Source organism: Drosophila grimshawi, unplaced genomic scaffold (assembly GCF_018153295.1).
Source record: "Drosophila grimshawi isolate 15287-2541.00 unplaced genomic scaffold, ASM1815329v1 contig_1367, whole genome shotgun sequence".
NCBI classification, from domain to species: Eukaryota; Metazoa; Arthropoda; class Insecta; order Diptera; family Drosophilidae; genus Drosophila; species Drosophila grimshawi.
In genome coordinates, this window is record NW_025062889.1 from 12,755,644 (window position 1) to 12,780,280 (window position 24,637).

At 39.9% G+C, this 24,637-nt stretch overlaps 1 long non-coding RNA gene across 1 annotated transcript in view; it reads left to right on the top strand.

Moving 5' to 3' along the window:
• The first annotated feature begins 3,372 nt into the window (after window positions 1-3,372).
• LOC122322862 overlaps window positions 3,373-24,637 on the top strand; it is a 55,685-nt gene continuing 34,420 nt past the window's right edge. The window contains exon 1 of the long non-coding RNA XR_006246910.1: window positions 3,373-4,370. This is a non-coding gene — a long non-coding RNA (uncharacterized LOC122322862). The remainder of the gene's footprint in view (window positions 4,371-24,637) is intronic.

The following is a 24,637-nucleotide window of genomic DNA, read 5'->3' on the forward strand; positions in this document are numbered from 1 at the left end:
TAATCAGTTAATTTGTTGAGCAGTGTCAATATTCGCACAACCACAACGCTTATTTGAAGTTCATAACAATTTTGTAAGTTATTAAATTCACACACAAGCACAGCATATATAGACACACAAATGTACATACATATGTGTACATATGAAGGCCTTTGAGCCTAACACTGATTTTGCCCCGGGGCATTGTGCAAATACTACCTGTACAGGCCTACACCAGAGACTCACTCTGACGTGCTCCTTAACTACATAGTGAGGCAATCCATCAGTCGGTCAGTCAGTCAGTTAATCAGTCAGTCATTCAGTCAATCAGTAAGTGAGTCCATCAGGCTGCCTGTCTGCCTGTCTGTCTGTCAGCCATAGTTAAAGTAGTAGCAGAAAAGAGCAACAACTATAATTGATTTAATAGACCGACATTATGCGGGCAGCACAGCAGGTCCGTATTTGTTTTCCTCTCTGAATACTAAAATGTGATATACTTGAAGAGCATTTAAAATGCATTGTTCAACCTGTCAATACATTTCTGCTTGTTCAATTAAGCAACACACAAACGCCTGAGGGGAACAGGCGTATATCACACAATGGTAATTCGATGGCAATAAATAACTGCTTAGCCGCATTAGTTGATTGTTGCGTATATCAATCTCAAATTCGTTTCTGCATTTTCATTTGAATGACTTTGGTTCAATGATAAAATTAAATAGATCTATGCTCAAAGTGCCTGTTTAATGTGATTTGTGTGTAAAATATGCAATAAGTATTCTTATTAATTATATTCCTGCCAGAAATGAAAAAGAGCAAAACTGAAATTAGTTTTGAATTAATATTTTGGAAATGCAATTCAATTGTTTTCTACTACAATAACTCCTAACACGACTTAGATGATTTGCATGTTGAATGCTTTCGTTGAACCTTTAGATCAATATTGCATATAAATATGTTGTATGTGTAGGTTGACTCAGGGTTGAACTGTTTGTTTTCTATCCACTAACACGTTTGTACACAATTGCTTGCAGTCATTTGGTTATACTCTGCTAACAAAGGTAGGAGTATATTGGATTTGCTACCTGTTCGTCTATTGCAGAAGCCCATATCTCTCAAAATTTATCAGACTGAGTTTGAATAGCATATTAATGATTAGACAATGGTTCCGGTACACGCAAGCTTGCCACCTGTGATTACCTAGTATAATACTGGTCACAGAGTATTCCGCAGTCTGTTACGCCTGACTGCAATGTTCCCAGTTGTATTGTTGTCGTTGGAGTTACTTCACTGCAAAAAAGTAGGCAACATATTTCAATTGAAAAGAAAAACTACATTTCTGTTACAACAAAACATTACACTCCGATAGTGTCGAATGGGGTCTGTCGTAGGTGATAGCGCCGCGAGGGGATGGGTGGGCTGGAGATGGCAGGAGATTTTGGGCAGTGTTTGCAGGCAGACACGAAATCATTTCGAACGTGGCTGACGACAAAAGTTAAACGAGGTCAAAGTGTATGAATGCGATTCAAGCATATTGACCGTTGACTGAATGGCTGGCAAACATGCGAGCCAGCAACACAAAAAAAGACACAAAAAGTAAAAAAAAAAATAAAATACCAAACACTGTGCCAAGCTCAGTATCTCCCTCGCTGTGAGTGTGTGTGCTTCCTGCTGCTGCTGAGTGTGATTTGTATCTGTGCATTTGTTTAAGTTTGCCTGTGTTTGATTGTCTGTTTGCTTTATTTATTGAGCAGCGCGCCGCTGATCAAATTTCAATAAAATCAAAATGAAAATACATTTGGATGACTGGCAAATTGTAGATCTATCTATCTATATTTACCCCTTAAATCCCCTCCCTCCCCCCACACCACTCCAACACAATTATGTTCGCTTGGATTTGGTGGCTTGCAAGTGTTTCTGATTTGTATTTTTTTTTTACACTTTTGCTTCTTTTGCAATCGCCGCAGCTTCCTTTTTGTAACTACTTCGCTGCGGTATCCAGCCACCAAAGCGCTCATGCAAAAGCAATTTCCTGAAGTTTTTACCCTACTATACACACACACAGGCACACACGCACACGTCGAAGCACGCACACACATAAGGACGCGAACTTGGTTGAAACGCATTGGCCAAGTTGTAAGGCGCTGAACGACACTCGACAGCATTCGAAAACCAATACGACTGCGATTATGCGGCTCTGCTAGTCTGTATCAGTGTGTGTGTATGTGTGTGTGTGTGTGTGTGTGTGCGAATGTGTGTATGTGATGTGCCGCGCACTCTCAAACTTACGAAATGCGCGCTGTAAGTAAGAAATCATTGAGGTTGGTCGCCACACTAATGGAAAACGACAAGCGGCATGTGGGCAAACGTTTTGCTGAGTTGTCCCCGTCGCCCGTGTCTCTGCTATCCACATTTTACCCTGTGGTTGCAATCTCCTTAATTTGGTGAGCTCCCCCCAACCGCACCACAGCCCAACCACGCACGTAGCCGGATGTTGCTCGAGCGATAGTTGTCGTTGTCGTTGCCGTTGTCAGCTGGAGAGGAGCTGCGGTGTAAGTTTACTTCACGTTTGGGTTTGGTCACCGCAAAAGTTTAACTGCTAGTTGTGACAGTCCTGCCTTACCGCCTGCCGCCTGCCTTTGGCCCTGCATTGGTACGGTGCCTGCAGCAACTTTTCTGCTAGCAGAAAGCATTATAGGATCAATTTCTTTTGAGCACTGATTTGCTGTCCATGCCAGCGAACCATCTGCATATATATACCACCCATTGCGGTTATATGGGGCTGGAAATCGGTCATTAATGTTGTTCTGCTTTAATTGTTGTTGCCCCTTTTACGATCCCTTTCGGCAGTCAGGCTTTCTGCCTGAGTTTGCCATGGCTTAATTAAATGGATAACGCAATAAGCACGTGACATTAGCTGAACGCAATTTTGAATTGTGACACACATTTTGTGCGTCTTACCAAAGAATTTGAATTTGAAAAGAGAGTGCATCTAAAGCTCTCCATCTAAAGAGAACTGTTGCACTCGGCTGCTCGCTCTTAAATTGCCTGCGCAGCCTGGAAGCTACCAAGCGGACTGGATGTCAAATGAAAACGAAATTCGAGGGCGCATAACTGACCTGCAAAGTTTGCCAAAGCTTGTGCATTTGCTCTCGGTTTCCCTCTTGCGCCCAGTGCGCATGTCTGGCGCTCAGCAACTTTCCAGCTGTCAGACAGACACGAGCGCAGAGGACGCAGCCTGACTAAAACACGGACGTGCACCGCTATTGTTGTCGTTGTCGTTCTCGTCCTGCTCTTCGTTTTCGTTCTCCAGCTCGTCGGACTGCTCGTTTGCCACGGCGAGGCAGCGCCTGAGCGCCCTTCTCAGTTCACTTCGTATACTCGTTGAAAGCTGTTCACGTTACGGCAGCCACGCACGGCTCTCAAGCCGTAAAACGCCAGCCAGCAATAATAATATCCCAACAACAATTGTAACACTTGCCACAACAATAGCAACAAGAGTTATTTCCCAGACTCGGCATACGGCAAATAGTCGCGCAGCGCGTTTCCGAGATTTATTTTTGGCAATCGAGCCGCCAAAAGTTCAAGTCGCAAGTTCAAAACAAAAGGCGGCTTACGCACGTGTGTGCGTGTGTGTGTGTGCTTGTGCGCGTTTGTGTGAGTATGTGTGGGGCGCATATCCTTGCTTATCCTTGAAAACGCATTTGTGAGCACGAAAATATACTGTGCATATTAAAGGCAGCAACAAGGCGTGAAATTCGTCCTGTGTCACCATCTCTCTGTGTGTCTCTGTGGGTCTATCACAAGAGCAGCAGCTTAAAATGTTGCTCAGCAAATTGTCAGCGCAACTGTGAACGCAACTAAAAAGTTGGCACCAACAAGCAAAAATATATGCAACAAATATAAAAGAAAATAAAAGTGAAAGCGCCTGCACCGGAAACGGAAGCTGGCAGCCAGGCAGGCAGTAGCGGGACCAGAAGCCAGGCACACATCACATCACAAGTGGAAAAGCGGCAACTGCCATGTGCTGTAGCTGCATTGTTGCTTTGTTAGCACTTTGACCCAAATCGCATGCAACGCGCGTGTGTCTCTGTGTGTGAGTGTGTGCGTGTGTTCGAGTCAGTTAGAGTGTTTTCAATGTATGACCGATAAGCGGACCGGTCTCAATGCCGTGACAAAGTTCCGTGTGAACAACAGATAAAAGCAAAAAGAAGAAAATTATCAAAAGGATACCTTTGCAGATAAACACAAATCTGTTATTTATACTTGCCGCGCGTATGTCCAAAGTTCGCCTGTCAACGGTACTTAAGTGCATCTCTGTTGCCACAGCTGTCACATTTCAGACTTTGGATTCAGGATACAGTCAGCACTCCTCTGGCAGCTTTACACATGTGAGTTTTTTCGCACCTGTGAAATGTATGACTTTTACTTTTACTTTAGCCTCAGCTTTCTCCTTCGCCTTCGCCATCGCCTTCGATTTCGCCCTCGCTCTTGCTACTTAGTTGACTACTCGCATCGCTCCGGTGTGCCACGTCGCTTATCCGTTTCCATATTTGCCACGGATTTGAAAGTTTGACATTCGTTAGTTTATGGCCAGCGGCAAACGTAAAATTGTTGTTGCTTTCTCAGTGTCACAAACACTCTCCCCGACCAAATTCCACAAACTCCATTTCCCGTTTCAAATTTTACGGCATTTACATTTACGGCCGCATAAATACGTGTCTTTATATGAAACATACGAGCTGGCGGCAGTTTTAGCATATCGTTTGTTATCATTTATTTTGATGGCTTCCAACAATTTTATGCTGTACATCTAAAGATAAACAAATAGAAAATAAATATTTTCTGTTACATACATGGCGTTTTTAATTATACTCTATAGTCATGGAACAGTAGGTGTTATTCTGTATGTAGCAGTCAAAACAAAATTATCTTTGGTTCACAAACACGTTTGCGTAATTTACTTAATTCAGAACGATTCAGCTCTGCTGCCTCAAGCTGGTGATCGCACCAATGTTCGATATCGATATCGATATTATATGTTAAGTTACAGATGTTATTTTACAGTCTTAGTACAACACTAGTGGCCTGCTACATCATTTTTGAAGTTTGTAACCCATTGAGGGAGACGTCTCTTACCCACAAACAATATTTTTTATCCATGATCAGTTTGACTAGCCGATTCGATAAAGCCATGATGTTCATTTTATTTAATTCAAGAATAACTCAGTTTTAAAGCAATCTTCACTTCACTTTAACATAATTCTATAATATGGAAAATTTCCATGAGTTTAAATTATTTATACCTAAGTGAATAAATCAAAATCAACTTCATTTAATGTAAATGTTACACAAAACCGATCTATCTATCTATCTTTGGTTTATCAGAAGTCACTTTATATACCATATATAGATTTTTATCATGATTATATTCTTGTTAAATATCTAATTAATGTGCAACTTTTTGCTAATAAGCACACTTCTGTAGGATATTTTTATGCCTTTAATATATTATTTACTGGCAGAGCACTGTCGCCTGGAGCAATCGTACTTGATTATCCCGAAGCCAATTATTCTTAATTAACGATGGTAACCATGTCATCTCATTAAAATATATACATACATACAGTGTCAGCCACTTTATTTGCCATTTCAATCATAAAATATTTCACATTAATTCTGTAGCTATCAGATGGATAAGAATATTAATGTAATCTAGGCACAATCGATTATAAATAATTCGAAAATTTAATATCGACTTAAGCAATGTGTTTGGTATTTTAAATGAATTTCCGTTGCTCATCGCATTAAAAGCGATCGAATTGCATTTCAGCATCCAAAATTCACAAATGAAGTTGCCTTTAAGTTAATGAAAATCGGCTACGTTTGACTTGTCTTTTGATTATTTTGCTTCAAACTTGCCATAAACAAGGCCAATGCGATTATGGCAACTTAACGCAAAAACCGTCGCACGACTAAGCGCTATTAAGGGGAAGTGGAGCTGGAGAAGACGCAGGGTATGGGATGTCATAAATATGCAGATGGCAAAAATATCTACAACGGCGGCTTCTTAATGAAATGGCAAAATGAAAACACGGGAAAATTGCTAGCAAAAGGCAAATATTTGCGTAGGGCCTCGGAGACACGTCGCTAATGGAAAGTCGTCGGCGGCGTCGATGACTATATGGAGACAACGCACAGTGTGACAATATGTGTATTGGTGTGTGTGTGTGTGTGCGTGCACTGTGCGTGTGTGTTTGGAGTGAATATGACAAGATGACGCTGCTGCTAGAAACCAATTAAATATATTTCCGCTTCGATGTCAAAATTAATGTGAATTTGATATTTGAAAGCTCGCACGCACACGCACAGTGGGGCAAGCAGCAGAAGGGATTGTGGCACATGTTTTGGGCGTGGCGTTCTGACAAGTCGCCTGGGTATGTCAACGGCTCGACTGTCTGGCATTTAACGAGCCCAGCTAACATGCTGTCACTGAGACGGTCGACGGCTTAGCACAAAAGCGTTCCTGAACCCGCAGGATACAGGTGAACATGCTAAATAAGGCGACGCCTTTGGGCCAAGGTGTCAGTTGTTGCTTGTTGGCTGTTGCCTCTTGGCTGTTGGCTGTTGGCTGTCTGGACGTTGACACAAACTTAAGAAGGCATTTGGCAGTGGACTGTCTCCCATAGGGCGCACGTGTAATTGCTAATGAGTGAGGCGCCTATGTGTAATTCGTATATTAAGCATACGCCACAGATGCGTATAAGGTTAAAATGTCAACGTTGCTGGCCAAACATCTGCTGATCAAGTATTTAAATGCGAGTTCTGCAAAAAACAAATAGCAAGCGCCGCTCTTTTTGGTTAAAGCTTGAGTATCTTGTCTTGATTTGATTGTGTGTGTGTGTAAGTGATTGCCCTGTCTAGTTATTTATGTAAAATATCTACAAGCATAATAACAATGGCAAATAAAAGCAAACAATATTTAAATAAAGGATTATGAAGACAGGACGGCTAACTTGGCCTGCAGCAGCCCAAGAAAAACATGGAACATTGAAAACTTGAGTGTGCGTTGCTGTGTGTGTGTGTGTCTGTGTGTATGTATTTGTGTGTGTCTTGGCTGACTGCCTGCCTGACAGGACTCTAGCTGATTAAAGCTGTATCAGTTTGTTGGTGCGTAGACTGGCTGGCAGCCTGCTGCGCTCCGTCTGCCTATGTCGCCGCATATTTTATTGTGTCTCCATCTCCGCGACTGCTTTTGTTTTCATTTTTATACACTGATCCCATTTAAATTGAGTCAAAGGGGTATAATGCAGTTATGCAAATTTGTGTAACAGACAGAATGAAGCAGCTTCGATTCCCATAAGACATTCGAGTCGATATAGCCAACCTAGTCTGGGTGTCTGTCTGCCCGATCTAAGAGAGTGAAAATCTGTACTATTAGTGGATTTTCATGATTGAATTTAACCTCTTTGTATAATTTGTAGAACTTTTATTAAGACCTTTTATGAAATTAAACATATTACCAAGCTGCAGCAAGCCCAAGAATTACATACGTATACAAATATATAAAAATTAGCTTAAGCTTATTTCTGAACGTGTTCGTTTCAGGGTATCTAATAGTTGACCTCTCCCTACTGCAAAATTCTAACTTGTTTTTAAATTCATTTTTATTCATTAGAATGTGTCCCGCTCATTGCACGATGATGTCATGTTAACAACAGCTTCCAAGCTCAACTCTCTCTGTTGGCACGCACAGCCAGTTATTATGCTAAGCATATGTGCTTTGGCCATCAACTTCTACGCACACACACACACACACACACACATATGATGGGTGTATGAATTTCAAGTGTGCCTCATCTCATATTATATTTTATGCAATCCTTAAGCTTATAAGCATTGTCAGCTGCTCTGGTTTTCATTTTGCTTAGCATACTTTTTAAATGATTTCATATGCATAGCTCCAGCGTGCCTTGCCTTCTCCTGTTTTTGTGGATGCCAACTTTTAATTTCCATTTATTTTGGCCGACTTTTGGTCCAGCTGATGCCCAAGGCTTATCTGCCGCTCTGCATCCTTGCATCCCTGGACTGGGCTGCCCCCAGCTGTCCCAGCTATTATGGCATTGTGTACTGCAGCTGCAGGACTGCTGGCTCTCGGTTGCATTGTGCAGCATTTCTGCAGATATACATTTATATATATATACATATATATTTACTTAATGCTTTTCCATTTGATTGATTACGGTGCACTCAAGCTTTTTATACCCTTTTGTCGGGGGTCTTGATACGAGACGTTCAATGATGTTCAATCAAGTATTTCTTTATTTTTCATAGCATTTATTGTAGCAGTCAAAATATTGATATCGATATCAATGTTCTGCGCAGATATTATTCTGTAGTCTTATTACTCATTAGTATACTGTTACCTAAATTACAAGAGGCCTGCTACATTATGTAGACTTGTTTTTAATTGTAAGCTTGTCTATTATTAGATCGTTCGTTGGCAGGCATAAAATTTGAGGGCCCATCGTTTTATTTTATTTGTCTAGCATGAATGTAGTTATGCCACCGAGTTGGGCGAATACTCAATGCTCATAGCACATTACGTTTAGGCAGTTGCCTAAGCAACTTTTGCCAAATTTACACACTTTGGAGAGGGATGGAATGGTTGGTCCAGTTAGTTTAATGACTGTGCCGTATTTTATCTGGAAGTGAAATGAATTTTAACAATGCCCCATAAACATTTATAGAATAATGAGGTAATTAAATTTACACAACTTTTGAGTGAGCCTAACAAATTAAGCGGGGTCTTTGCATTATAAAATACATATACCCGACTTAGATATTTATGGTGTTAATTGTATTCAAATAATATATATAAATATTGTTATTGTTATATATATATTGTTTCATCATACCTATGTACATAGACAGCAATTGACATCGACAGGGTTTTGTCTTGTAAGCTGGTCAACAATATGATTACCTTTCACCCTTCCCCCACCCACATGCACGGATGGCTAATCAATCATGTCCAGCCAGGATTGCGGCCAGATGGGTCAGTTCGCAGGTCGCTGATGCCGTTGTTGCTAATCCTCATTTAACGTTATGTAAGCTAGTTTGGCAGTCGAACTTGGTTTCGAATTGTAGTTAATTATTGAACACTCGCATCAACTAATTATGCTAAGAGCCGAATACTGAGATCGTGTTATGCTGCTGCTTTATTTGGTTTATTTTGTCGGGGCAACTGCTTTACTACGTCGTGTTTGCTTGCTAGGGTAAAGTGTGTATTTGTCTGTTTTACCTTGAAATCCGAACATTCTATTAGCACAAAATGAATTATTAATAAGTATGTCAATGCGGTCTGACTAACAAGGTATGCGTGGGCGGGAGTGTCCGTGTGTGTGTGTGTCCGTGTGTGTGTGTGTGTACGATTGTGTCGCTGATAAAGGATATGCAGACACACACACACACATGCATACATATTGTATTTGTGTGCAAAGTCATTAAAACCTGTGACAGACATGAAAATAGAAACAACAGGACAACTTTGGGGCTTACCTTTTACACACACACACACACACCAACACACACACACACACACACACTCAGAGAGAGTAAAACTTAGGCGCTGTTTATTTAGGCGGCATTTAATTGGCCTGCGGCTGTGTGTCGAGCTAGTGTCGAGCTGGTGTCGAGCTGGTGTCGAGCTCGTGTCGAGCTTTGCGCATAAGCAGAAATCATTAGTTAAAATACGCAAATATCTCTAACGTTTTTATTAGCCGAGCAAAAAGTAATTGCCCACAATTAGGGCTTAAATTGTATGGTCATGGAGAGACATTGCATTGTCCTACGCATAACACACATATAGAGCATACGCTCAACCCAAAACATACACACACCCACACACGCAAACACACACACACACGCATGGCACAAGCTGAATGAGTTCCCTGGGGATTAAGCAAAGCGTGAATACGTTTTGCTTGCTCGTTAACTAAGAATTACCCCATGTGCACACAAATACATATATTTGCAGCAGATTCCTTTGCCACATTTTTCCTTTTTTTTATTCTATTTTTTTTTTTTGCAGTCCTGTATTTTGTGTTCTATGTCTTTGAATTTGGTTTACTTTGTATTTTACTTTTATTTTTTTGCCAAACCAGAACGACAGAGTAAAAGATAGAAAGAGATAGATGGAGAGAGACACAGCTTGAACTGTCTCCTCCTCGCCAGCTAGATTCCTCTTCTCTATTTATTTTTTATATCTTCTTTTTTTCTATTTTGGGCCACAACGTTGTATTTTACTTTTATTGTCTGGCATTGCTTTACATACAAATGCGCCTTGGATTTTGTTTTCAGCGTCCAGTTCACTGAAGCATGTACTTATAAACATGTATATATACTTATGTATATATATATATATATCTGTATGATACACATTTTAGCGTTCTGATTGACACTGATTTTGTTTTTGCATTGTTATAATGTTGTTACGCCAAAATGCACATACATAAAGCTCATCAAACGAATAAACAAACAAACAAATATATTCTATATCACTGATCATCATAATATAGCTTATAGCTTTTCCTGTTTAGTCGTGCGCAATTGTGTTTTGTGTGCTAGTTTATTGTTTTTTTTTTTTACTTTGCTTTGCTGTTTTGCATAAAACACAATTTGAATTTTCAATTGAAATTTTCGCTTTGCCGAGCGACACTCGAAAATTAACTATTGAGAGCATTTAATTGAATTATTAAATGGAAGCCATTTTTGCCACTAAATGCATTTACAGTTTTCGCGCAAATTCAATTAAAACTTGCAAAGTAAATCACGCGCAAAGAGTAACTCACACTCGCCTTGTTTTATGAGCACACACACACACACACACACAAAAAGTACGTAAAATAAATATGAAATATTTGCACACCCACATACACGTCGACCTGCTTTGGTTGCTGTTATAACTCGTTAGCGAGCTTTCCACGAGTTCAAGGTCCTGTGCCGAAAGGATCAAGTTGTTGCGAGGCGCACAAATAAAAACATGTAAGTGCCAACAATAATAAAAACAATGCCCAGCCAAAATGAGCACAACATCACAATTTTTAGCATACACCAAGGGTGTGAGGAGCGAGGTGGGGAGCGGAGGCAAATGAAACGAGGCACAACGCGACGCGACGCGTCGCGACAAAACACTGAGCGAAAAATGCTTGGAAAGAAACGCGAATAGAATGCAGAGGAACGCAACTAAAAAGAAAGCAGCCACTTGACAAACGGGGCAGGTGTTAGTGTGTGTGACAGCCTGGCCTTGGAACGCCTGCTTGAGGACAACGCAGCCTCACACACACACACACACACACAGCATCCACTCCATTTTTGTATTTCAAAGGCAACGCACGAAGTCCATTGTAGCTGTAGACATGTTGCCAGTTTGCTTCTTTCTCTTTCACTTGCTATCTACCATTTAACAATTTAACAACGCGTTACGCGAAATAAAAGATGCTCAATTTACATTACGGAAATAAAAAGTTTTCACGCTGCAGCGCCTTTAAAGCAGAGCATTTCTTGGCGCCGGGATCCGCGATTCGTGTTCTGTTATGTGATAAGGCTGCAAACTGTAAACTGAAAAGGCTGAAACTGTAAAGCGTGAACCACTTTTCCAACACCCCTACAATTGCGAGGGTTGTTTCATAAATTAGATGTCAGTTAAGCTATTGATAGATAATTTAAGGACTCCAATTCCTATACATATATAATAAGTAAATAAAATAACTACCAGAATTAATCAAGGTATTGTTAAACATTATATATAAGTATATTAATGAGATCTTATCAAATAGTAAAAATATTATTGATACGAAATGGAAAAAAGAAAGAAATTCTCATTTAAGCATTCACAAGTCTTCTAAAGTGCAATTTTAAATGTAAAGCAAGAATTTTTACCGAAATTGGAACAGCGTATATTAATTATTACAACAGGAATCTTTAATCTTTTTCCTGTTCAGCACTCAGAAGTGGATTTACTAAAAAGTATCCTCAGTTATCTGGAAAATATCAAACAGCCCGCTTTGACAGTTTTTACGTCTATCAGAGAGGGCGTCATGTCAAAATGTTTCTTTTGCTTTTTTTGCCATTTTTGTTGACGCTTTTGTTGCTGCTTCTGATGGTGGTGATGCTGCTGTCGCTTGTAATGTGAGCTCATTACCATAAAAGCGTTACTGAGAGCGACTGACTGCGACAACTGAACGCACATATGAGCACGGCCCAAGTAGCTCAGAAAATCCAAAAAGTAAAAAGGAAGAAAATAGAGAGGAACAGAAGACAACAGAGGGAAAGAAATGCAGAATGGAAGCTTGGAGAAAAACTTATAGATGCCTTCAATTTCAGTAATAGCACTTCGGGGCATGTGGGATTTGTATGGCTGGCTTGAAAAGAGACCCCTTTGGCCAAAAAGTTTTTAACTGCTGCCTGGTGGATTTTAAAGTGTGTTAGCGCTTTCAGCAATAGGGATCTATCGACCTCTATATCTTTGGCCAGGCGACTCAATGACTAACTGACTAAATATCTCAGTATCTGATGAAGCATGTTACTGATAGATATCGCACACACACACGCACACACACACGTACACACACACACACGCACACACACACACACACTATTACACACAAGCAAACACAAAGCCGAAAAGGCTTAAAAAATATGGCAAATGGTTGCCCGCTAGGGATTTGGCTATTAAGTCAGGGCAATAGAAAACATTACGGCAACTGTTGGCAATACATTTGAGTGCCTACAGGCTAGTAAGGAGTGGCAGTTAGGTTGTCTCCCGAAGGGGTGGTAGTTTTGATTCCATATTCAACATATGAACACATTGAGCTGCAGTTCGGTGTGTGGTGAATTGAAATGTAGCTGAAGGAATATTTTATGCAATTCGGTATACTTTTCAAGCACCCAGCAACTGAACGACTTGTCGAGTTGAGTTGCGTCGAGTTATTGAGCTGCTTTCTGCGAGAATTGCCATATCTATGATGCCAACTGCTTCTGATGCTTTTTCTCCTTTGCCTGTAAGTGTGCCATGGCAGTTAGTAAATGTGCCCAGACACAGACTCTTTGCCTGCTGGAATCATTGACGCTGGAATAAAGATGCTATTGAGTGTATGCAAGGCATGCGAAGCTTTTTGGCATAAATATGCTCTGCCACATAATGCACAGCGAGCGAGTCCTTTTATACACACACGTACACTCACAAGAACATACTAACGAACACATTTACACACACATACACACAGAAAATTGAGTTTGTGTGCGTTCGCCTTTGCCTACGCCAACTGTAAAGTTACATCTCCGACCCACGCCCGCCGCTCTGTGATCTTATATAGCATTGTTTTGGTCTAGCTCAGACCACAAGACTACAACGTATTTTGTATGTATGTATGTATTTGTGTGTGTGTTTGTGTGTGAGCTTATGTCCAACTCGTATCGCTAGGCAATCGGTTTTATCTGGCAGCGGTTTGTTTGCCTAGTTGTCTGTGTGTCTTACTGTCTGACTGCGAGAGGGTGTCCTGATGTCCGTCCCTCTAGTCATATTTGCCGGCATTGCTTCATTCAAGATAAAAGCGTGTATCATGTGCTTATGCCGTTATCCTTTTATGCTGCATTCTTTATGCTTTCATTTTATTATCTCTTTCACTTTCAACACAAACTGATTGCCATTAGAGTGGACCCAATGTCCACTTTTAGGGCCTGGTTTTATGTACTGGAAAAAATTGTTTACAGATAAATGCGACGAAAATGTTTAACGATCAGTGTTAAGGGGGTGCGGCTTTCATTTGCAGTATATGTATATATATAAATCATATTCTTTGGCAACACTCGGGCGTTGCATGCTTTTCAGCACACAGCTGCGGAAATTATTTGTGTACTTTATTGCAACTAATTCGATTATGAGCTGACAGCCAACTGGCCGACCGCCCACAGCTCATGCTAAACATGCGCATGAACAATAACAACAAGCAACAGCAATGGCAACAATCGGCAAACACGGCATGTGTCCTGTCAATGCATGTGCATTGTGTGTGCAGTTTTCTGATGCGTAATTCATGTACCATAAATAAAAAAATATATATTAAATAAATGACTAGCACTGCAGGATTATGTGGGTATTAAACACTGTGCTGCAAAATAGTGATTTATGGTTTTATTATACATTTTTGTGCGGCTCATCAATTTTTAGTGTGGGGTATGAATGGCGCGCGTAAATAAAATTCGAAATTGAAAAGCATACAACCGTTGCAAATGACGTCACGTGCGTCTAATTAATTAACCACATTCATTGGCGGAGGAAGGAGAAGGAGCAGAATGGTTGCTGGGTGCGGAGTGATTCAGCCGAGAGGCAGCTGCTCCAAACGGACGTAAATTAATTTTACATTTAGATGCTGGCAAATGAGTCGGAAATCGGCTCCATAAAAGAGCCAAATTTCTGTGTGCCCTAGGAAACCCGAATTGAATTCCGTTGAAATTTTATTTTGGTGCTTTGCTAGAAATATAAGTATGTTTTTTACTTGGCGTTTTCATTTCATTTATCGATTTGTCCCTCTGCTCTGATGACTTTATTAGTGGAAATGTTTGCCCTTCTTCTTCAACGAGTGGTCACTTGTTAAGCGCCCACACAAACACACAAAAGCACACAACCATAGAACCGCACACACACAAACAAAGCAAAGGCAAACACTCACACAGGCATACAATTTCACTATGTATGAATGTCCTGGCTTGGTCTAGGTTCTGATTCTGCTCCTGCTCCTGCTACTGCTGTTCGTAAGCGCCTGCAGCGCATGTTTTTGGGCTGCGCATTTAATGTCCGCTCTCTTTTTGGGGGTGGGCGGGGGCGTGTGGGGCATTTGCACGCTTCATTTGACATAAAGAGCAAAAATAACCGCCAGCGCTTTTGTGCGACTGGGGCAGGACTGTGGCCGATGCGCAGATTAAGAATACGCCCAGTATTTGTTTTGGCTGCCACGCATTCGCTGCGTGCCCTCGGAAATGTGGTCAGCACCCGTAATATGCATAATATGCAATCAAAGCTGGAATTATTTGCAAGACACAACATCATTTGGCTCTCAACTCAATTACATAGCACATTGTTAGGCAGGTCACATAAGTAAAAAAGAGGGCATTGACTGTCACAGCCAGACTAACTAATTGAATATTTTAAACGTACTTGCAGTTCTTAAACATTAAATCTCTGAATGATGCCACTATTTCTATATTTGATTTAACTCTCCAATACTCATAAACAGTTTAAACGTTGCTTAGATGCAGACATGGCCATTCATTGGATATCACTTTATGTTAGTTATTGTATTTTGCTTAAGCATTCTTATCGTGTATTCATATTATTATTTTTGAATTGCTTTGATATGTTTCGATTTCCCAATAGTAGCCTGATCAAAATGCTTGAGCGATAAATTTAGAAATCAATGAAAAGTGTATATTAAGTGCAAATCATTTACCTCTCTGTTCGTTTAAGCTGTTTTAAAAAAAGCTCAACAAATTTGTCAAAAGGGAGTCAAATATTTAATTATTTATTTTTCTATTAATAGTATGATGAGCACAAAATGTTTGTAATAATAAAAAGTTTGTTTGTTAGCGCTCATCGGCAATCAATTAATATGCAAACAAAATCCGAAAAAAGAGGAATTATTTATTTTCGCATTGATTTTCAATTAGCACAGCCAGCACTTATTGCACTGCTGTTGCAATAACATTTTACAAAAATTCATTAACAAGCTCTTAACAACAGTGAAGTGCATATATGTGGGTAATATATAATATTTACAATATTACCAGTGGTAGAATTGAGTTCTCGCCTGGCCTCGACTGGCACACGTGGCGTATGCGAGTTGATAGACGGCTTTAATTAGTCATAGAGCCAGTTCTATAATAAGCATACTATATGCATGCATGTGTGTTCATATCTGATACGTGTAATATTTATTAAATTTAGCCATCATCAGTTGATGTTGCTGTTGTTGCTGTTTGCAGTTGGTGTATCAATGTGTCTCATTTGCAATTTGGTGTACGTGCCAGGGAAGGCAATAGCTTTCAGCAAATTAAATTGACTTTTCATCGTTGGCCGCGTATGACTTTGATCGCATATATGTATGTATATAGTATGCACATGGGCTTTGTACAATTTCATCTACAATTTATATTTTAACAATAGCTTTGCAAATGCTTTGGTTAATTGTCATAGGAATTAGGACAATTTTACTCAATCAATCAAATATCAAATTACTATTTAATGTCTATAATTCTATATTTACAGGTAAGTTGACTCTTATATCCAAATGATTGAATATAATTGAAACTTCCATTATGTAGCACATATATAAAGTAAAGTAAGTAAGTAAATAATTTTCTACATCATCAAATATGCCCATATTTGGCCATTTACGAATTGTTGTTTCTAAACGAATCCCAAATAATTTGTTATTTAATTTAATATTATATTATAATTTTGTTTAAAAATAGGAGTTACACAAGGTGATTGAGAGATTTGTAAGAATAAAATATGTTTTTTAGTATTCTGCTGAGTTCCCATTGTTGTACTTGTATTTGTGTCCGAGTCATGTGCAAAATTTATATGTCGACCAAGTAGAGTATACCCAAGGAGCAGCATTGAAAAACTAGGGAAAGAGGAGAAAAAAGAGGATGAGAAAGTGAATGAGAGTGATGTCGGGTAAATGGTGGCATGCACAAAAGAAAACCTAAAGATTAAATTAAATTGTACACGTCCCAGTTTTAAACTAAACAGGCGGCAGGCGAAGAGCTCAAGCCAGCAGCTGCTTATAGTCGTACATCATAAGGAGTGGCAGGCTGGCAGGCACACACACACACACACACACACATACAAATATACACATAAGCCAGCTACTGGTGCATGTCCTGTCGGGTATTCAGCGACCAGAGGAGTTAGTTGCAAAACGCTTTGGCGCAATAAATCACAACATTTTCAGATGCTTACACAAATGCCTTTTTGATCCTTAATTTTCTGATCAAATACGTGACATTAAACACGAGCAGCATGTGTGTATGAAAGAGAAAGAGAGAGCGAGAGTGAGAGAGACAAGTGGGCGGATTGGGTGCGCTGACTGGCAACTAACAAATCGTAAAGATGTTGAAAATTGAATGAAAAGTACTCTGAATGCGAGTATTGACATTGTTTGAGCCACACAAAAAGTAAATAAAGATTTCAGTGATCGACGAGTAGATATTCTATAAATGTATACAGAATGTATTTAACAATATACTTGTACCATATCATATTGAGTTGCTGCTGGTGGCAGAAGCTGATGCGACTTTCACTGACCAATTTGAATCAATATTAATGGGTATAGGGTATTAAAATGAATTGTGCGCAAAACGAAACAAAGCGAGTGAAATTTTTCAATCGCAGCTGGCCATATAAAGCAATGTTAAATCTGCGACTTGAGGATTTGCTATTGCCATATATATATATATATATATATTTGTACATATGTATGTAGCATTCTATTGTATTATTGTATTTCAGCGGATGGCATTGTAAAGTCTCCCCTTTTACGACTGTCTGCAACTGATAGTCGCCTTGGCATTGCCTACAATGTTGTTGCTGCTGCTGCTGCTGCGGATGCTGCTGTTACTGTTTTATTTGCTTTTGTTGGTTGTATTTTACGCTTGCTTTCTTTTCAATTTATTGTGAAGCATCAAAAAAAGGAGGAAGACAGAAATGACTACTCGCAGTAGATACAAGCAAGTGATACAATACAGTCGTAGTAGTTCCATGCTTACATGTGCTCCGGCAATAACCTATTGTGCTGCCCTTTGATAAAATGTCAATTGCACTGTTGCAAAGTATGAAATGCTGCACTTGCATAAATCAGCACACTGTCAAATGAATACATGAGAGCAAGGAGAATTGCCAGATAGAATACACAGTTCAAGCGGGCAGAACAAGCTATTCACGACTTGAGTGGGCGGATTGGTAGGTATATCTGTGTAGGTGTTGAGTAATGTGGGATATTCTACAATGACTAAACATTGAATACAGCATGTATTTATTGCGTACTGTTGTTTTTGAGCTACAAAGTTATTTTCGAGTTTGTTATTAGAAATGAAAATCCAAAAGAGTTAATTTGTACTTAGCTTACTAAGCCTAGATAATATTATAAGATTTAGACACGAATTCATATGAGCAAATATTGATTAATGATGACACAACTTGTATATTGATTTTTCCGGAGTCGTTTCCTTGAATGCGTTATAAACTTCACGATAAAACTAAAATACAAGAAAGAGATTAACCTAGACTCGGATTCTTTTAACAATAGATTTAAGTTTCAGTACATCTCCTATATCTTCTTGGGAATCATATAAAATAAAACATAGTCTGCTTGCAGTTGCTCTGAGTAAATTCGCTTAGAGCTTTACGCATTAAGCTAAACAGAACTTAACAATAATTTATATCCTGTGCCAAGAGTTATGCAACAGATTTTGCAGTTAAATTTATTTGTTTCTGGCATTTTAGGAAATTTTCTAGTCATAAATTATTTAACGATAATAAATGCAGCAAAAACATGTATGTAGATAATTTTAATAATATTTAAGAGCTGCTAGGTGTTTTATATATAATTCAACTTACACAAAATCCAGCTAATGCCTGCTTGCATTAGGCTAAAGCAACTCACACACACACACATACAATATGCATATTAATTTATGTGTACAGAAAGTAGCTCAACCAAACTTTAATTAAATTGAGAAAAGGCTTTTGCTGCTTTAGCGAGCATTTGAAATTTATATCCTTGAGCAACTTGATAACATAGTCGGAGGGGATGTTTGTTGTAATTTTAATTATGTCAAAAACCAAAACATAAGTAATGCAATGTGTATGTGTTATACAATTATTGGGCTTGTCGGGCGGATGTGTTCACGACATGCGCAAAAATTGTTTTAATTTTGATGAAAATTGTTGAACATGCAGCTTAATGATGTTACGCAAAGTGAAAATGATCGGCGCTTATGTGTATTAGAGTTAGCTTTGAGCGCTGGGGGCAACGCCCATAAACGGTACCTGCCACGCATGCTGCCACAAATATTTCGTAAAACGCGTGCAAACTTTTTGCTAAGGCCAACTTTTTCCTTGCTCGACGCACAGCTGTCACATTCAGCGACCAAATACCAAAAGCAGAATCTTCTACCTCCGCCTAGTTAGGCATGCAAATATACACACACAATTATAATTATTATGAAATTTTGAAAATGTTTTGGGCTACAAGCACCACACCCACTCCCAAAACCGTATAACTTTACCGTCAACGGCAGCGGCAGGCCTTCAACACGTTTACCACAAAGCCAAATGCCAAACGGCAACGTTGGGCGCCAAACCTGCCCCAAGCCATGCAAAGTCAACCTCTCCCTCCCTCCACTTCCGACAGCACCACAGCTCCGTAAAACACTTGCCGCATTTTCACTTTGGGTGTTAAGAGCACTAAGGAAAGGGGTTTTTTTTTTTGGGCATTGGTATAATTTGCACGTGCTTGTGCGATACAGAAGCGCAAGCGATTGAAAACTGTTGTTAAAAAATAAAACTCATTTAAGCACATTTCGAATTGTTCGGCCAATTTGACTTAATTAGCCAAGTCGACAGCCAGGACGATTAATAAACTTGTCCTTAATTACGTGACCAACATCAATATTTAGCCAAGTCAATAAGAAATGAAGCAAAATCATTGACTGACGGACTGACTGAATGAGTGAACGAAAGAGAAGTGCAAAAACCAATCAACACAAAATTAAACAAGAATCGCGACTCATTTGGCTGCAAAATTAAAAATACCTCGACAGCCAATTTCTACATCTACCTCTTCGACTTTCCGACTTCCCCGCGGCGCCAACAGAATTTGAGAATGAATTGCGTTTAACGTTTGCCCGTCCGTATCCACCCGATTCCAATACCATTAGTAATTCAAGCCAACCACTTCACCCCTCGCTTCTCAGCGGGTTTTCGGAACATTCTTTTTGGGCTGCCAACAAAACAAATTTGTCTGTTTTAACTTTTCCTTATACACTTTGCTAACGACAATTTAATATTGTAATGTCTTTCAGCTTTGTATGTCTTTATATATAATTCTGATTAGTTTTTAGAATAGATTATAATATGATGTTTTACAAGTAAATTAAAAGCATATTCTTTACCATAGTTTACGATTTTGAAACAAGTTTTTAGCTTTATATGAACATTGGCAAATGTTGTCATCTTTTCTATTTGTTTGTTAGGGTATATCTAATTCAGCGGATTGTTGCGCTTTCTTGTTCTTAGATTTTGTTGATTTTTTATTCTTCGTCATTTGCATGCCATTTATTTTGTTAATGCTCGTAAATAAACAACAACAATGAGGCGCTATACAAGGAGGAGTTGGCGTTGCAGAACCAACACCCATTTAGCGACAAGTCAAAAGCTACAAAGGCAGCAGCAGCAGCAACAACATCAATTTCAATTCTCACACTTGCGGGGAGGGCGCAGTAAATTTCGACCAGAAATATGGCAACAATTTATAAGTGATTCGTCATTGTTTATTGGCTTCATCGAAGCGCGAATGAGCCATGCCCAAGAATTATGGCTGACAATTTGGCCTAGCCCCATTCTCGTCATAAATAATGCGACCAGGTAACAGTAACGAATCACATCGGTGAATCAGTCTTTATTGTTGCCTTGTCTTCATTAGCTGATTGGCCAGCGAGATTCTTGGCCATTTGTTGCCCACTTGTCTAGGCGTCAACGGGAACTGCTTGTGAAAGGTGTGAAAGCAGACGCCCAACTGTATGCAATGTCATTTGAAACTTTAATATCAATATATGAGTAAATCACGATAACTCTTCGATTTAGTATCCTATAGCAAGTTGCTGTTCTAGTTGCTACCGTAGATTGTTTTCTATAATACTTTTTTACCATAAGCCAATGTTTCATCAGCGAGTAGTCTTTTTATATATATAATGACGAAAATGTTTAAGATTACTCTTCCAATACTTGAGCATACTCTCCTTCAGGAATTTAATCGGTATTATAAAACAGCGCGTTTCGTGGCACGGGCACAAACTTTTAAGCTGTTGCAGCCGCAATGCATTGATTCAATTCGAAACCCCTTTTGCAAACTTTGACAACTCGCTAAATCGCTGCATTTGTAGGCAGACTCCCTTCGTACCGAGTCAGGTTGGGGAGGCAAAAGCGGGAAAGTGACAAAGCCAGCGACATTAGCTGCACAGACGGTCTTCTTGGAGCTGTTTGTCGTTGGTTCGTCCATTGTTTGTTTTAAGGCATTGCAGCAGGTTCCAAACTTTGTTCAGAAAATGCAAATACGAAACTTAAATGGAATGCAGTTGCACATGCCACAAAATGTAAACTTTTTGATTATTAAGTTTGTGGGAGTATGCTTGTGTGTTCTAAATAAATTCCATGCACAATATTAAGTGCAAATTGTTTTGGCGCAATTGTTGTTGATTCTTTTCCACCTCCTTGTCTGTCACACTTTCTCTTTCTAACACTCAGTGTCACCCTGTCTATTGCTCTAAATATCTAAGTGGGTGTTTTTATTGTATTATTTTGACCCACCATCTCGCTCTTAGCCAAGCAAGGCTACGTGTGTATTTTATATATTTTATGCACGCTACGGTTACGGCATTGGAGACGACAAAAGCTTAAGTCTCCAGATGGGCAGGGCACGAGGGGCATGGAAAGCGTGCAATTGCGAGCCGCTAGTCGAGCGTGCAGCAGCAACGACACTGAGAACAAAAACAGCAACGACGACGAGAACGAGGACAATTTTTGGCAGCCAAAGCGTTTTCCTATTAAAATTTTCATTAAATCTAAAGCAATTAGTGTGAGACGCTGAGTTCGTTGGCGAGAACAAGCTGACATGGCATCTAGTAGCAGCAAAGCTTTTTACACCCTACCCCTCTCCTAACCATCCCCTCACCAAAAAGGTTATTGTTGTTGCTGTTTGTATTTTGATTATTGTCAAAAACCAGAGGCGGCAGCTGCAATTTGCGGACACATAAAGAACCAGAAGTCGGAGCGGGCGAGCGGTGGTGTAGATGGGTGTCGTGTGCTGTGGTGTGGTGGGTGTGGTGTCGTCTAGCTGGCGACTCGTGCGTTGCGTAGATGCTGCCATTCAATTTCCATGAGGCGCAAATTGCGTTCGCGATAATACAAAAGTCCAGGCAGCCATCAAGATCTTAGAGCGGTGCCTGAGGCAGCCTGAAATTAATTTGCTGCCTGCCTGCAGCATAAATGAATTCGTTTCACCTTGATTTTTGGTCATTTTAAGTGGTGCTGTTGCTGTTGTTGATGTTGTTGTTGTTATTGTTGTTGTTGTTGGTGCTGTCAGGTGCGGTGCGAGTGTTGAGTACAGCTGCGCTTGATTTTTATTTTTGGCCATTTTCATTGTTTATAGCATTTGGCATTTTGTGAGCACTTCGTCTGCTTAGATCACTCAACTAGAAATTGATAGCGCTCTATGGGGCTGACCATTACTTTTGATGACAGCGATTTTGTTGCCAACCAGCCGACACTCGTGGGGCATTTAACGTTGACAGCTGCGCTGCTTATTAAGCAATTTCCGCTCTGCTGTTCTTTATTTAATTTTTTTTGGAATTTTTTCGGGTACCGGTTGGTGTCAGTACGTTAAAAAAATAAATATAAAAAAAACGACGACCAGCCGCACATAGAATGTTATTTATTGATATTTCGCAACACGATTTTATGCGCTGTGAGCATAAAAAATTGAAATGTTCTTTGATTTAATGGCAATTGTTGTACAAACATTTCAGAGTTTCCATTACATCGAATCAGATTTTAACTCTGCAACCACACTCACACACATAAGAACACATTCAGACTGGTTGTCCTGTGTGCTGTAACAGCTCGCCCCAGTATCACGTATCATGTCTTTGGTCTAACCATTTCAACATCCTTGACGAAGGGTATTTGAACTTTGACGAATATTACATTTTTGGTACGCAATTCAATTTTGGTCCACCTTTCGTGAGCTCAACTTATATAAACCCCATTGTATGGTCCTTTAAGAGCGTATAAAGACTTCGACAGACCTAAAAGCATTTCTGCTGCTGCCTGTTTGCGTATTTACTTGCATGACTATGACAGCCAAAATATTATTGAAAATGTGCAAAGACGAGATCCCCAAAAATGTGTCGAAATATTTGAAGCTAAAATGAGTGTCCTGGCTGCAGCAACAGCTTTACCATCTCCTTCGTCGTCTTCGAGAATCTACAGCATTTTTCAATAAAATTAAAATAGCCGCAGGCACACGCACAAAACCAAAAACTCTTTGTGAACGGTTCGCATTTCCTTTTGAGCTGTGCTACGTGTTTGTTTTGATTTCAAAATTTTGCTGTGTTGGGCTGTTGGGATATTATGTATTTGCGTGCCATTGATTATAGAACGACTGGCAGTGCCCAGGGACATGCTACCTACATATACATATATACACACATATGCAGATAGACATACAAGTTTATCGAACATGACCGGCAGCTTTGGAAAGTGACACGTTTGTTTGTGGGTTAGAGTTTTAAATTCAGCTTTAAGCTGCTGCTAATTCATGGCAGCCACAGCACACAGCCACAGGAAAGCTGAGAGTATGCCACATAGCTGATGCAAGCTAGTAAGGCAACATGGCAAACGCTCCGCATGCCACACGCATTCCTTTGATCAATTTCAGACCACCCCTTGTGTGTATGTGTATGTGTGCGGGTGGCTTCTTTTCTTGTATGTATTTCTGGAATTTGGGCAAGCACACGTACCTTGACTGCGCTGCAAATGGCCGCCGCTAGATGGCGTGTGCGTGCTGTCGCTTGTCGCATGTCAAATTTTTGCTTAATTTTTATTGTTCCCCTCGTTTTCCTCCTCAGTGTGTGTTATTTTTATGATATTTAATTTCTCACCCCCCAACTCCCCAACAGCACAAATTGTGCCATTTGCATATTTGATAAACTTTTCTATTTGCCTACTTTTTTCTGTTGTTTCGTTTCTGTTGTCCGCATTGCCTTTCCTTGCACCATAAATAAATAAAATATGTATTTAGCGAGCGGAGAAATTCAAAGTTTTGTTTCGTGAAATGTTCACAAATATTTGTGCCGGCCGTGACTGCTGTTCGGCTCTCATCATTGTTGTCATTATATTTATTGTTTTGATGTGCTCTGTGCTATTTGCGCCAGCAAGGATCCACGAGAATATGCCTACGCACGAACTGTTTACCCTCCGTCTCGAACTTTCTTGAAGTGTTCCTCCCAAGCATTTGTCTTTTGCCACACACACGTGATGACTTTTGTCCCGCAAAGTAGGCAGGCAATTATTTTTGCTTTTAGTTCCTAAGTTTATATTTGAGCAAAGCCAAAAAAATAAATAGCTCAAACGCGCACACACGCACACGGAGAGTGAGAGAGAGAGAGAGAGAGAGAGAGAGAGAGACCCACACAGCAGGTGTTGCTGACAAGGCAACTGATAGAAACTTTGGAGTCTCAGAATAAAAAGGCCTTCGGATTTACTAATGGCCTGCCTTGCACCGAGCGCACTTAATTTATCAACATCTTTTTGCGG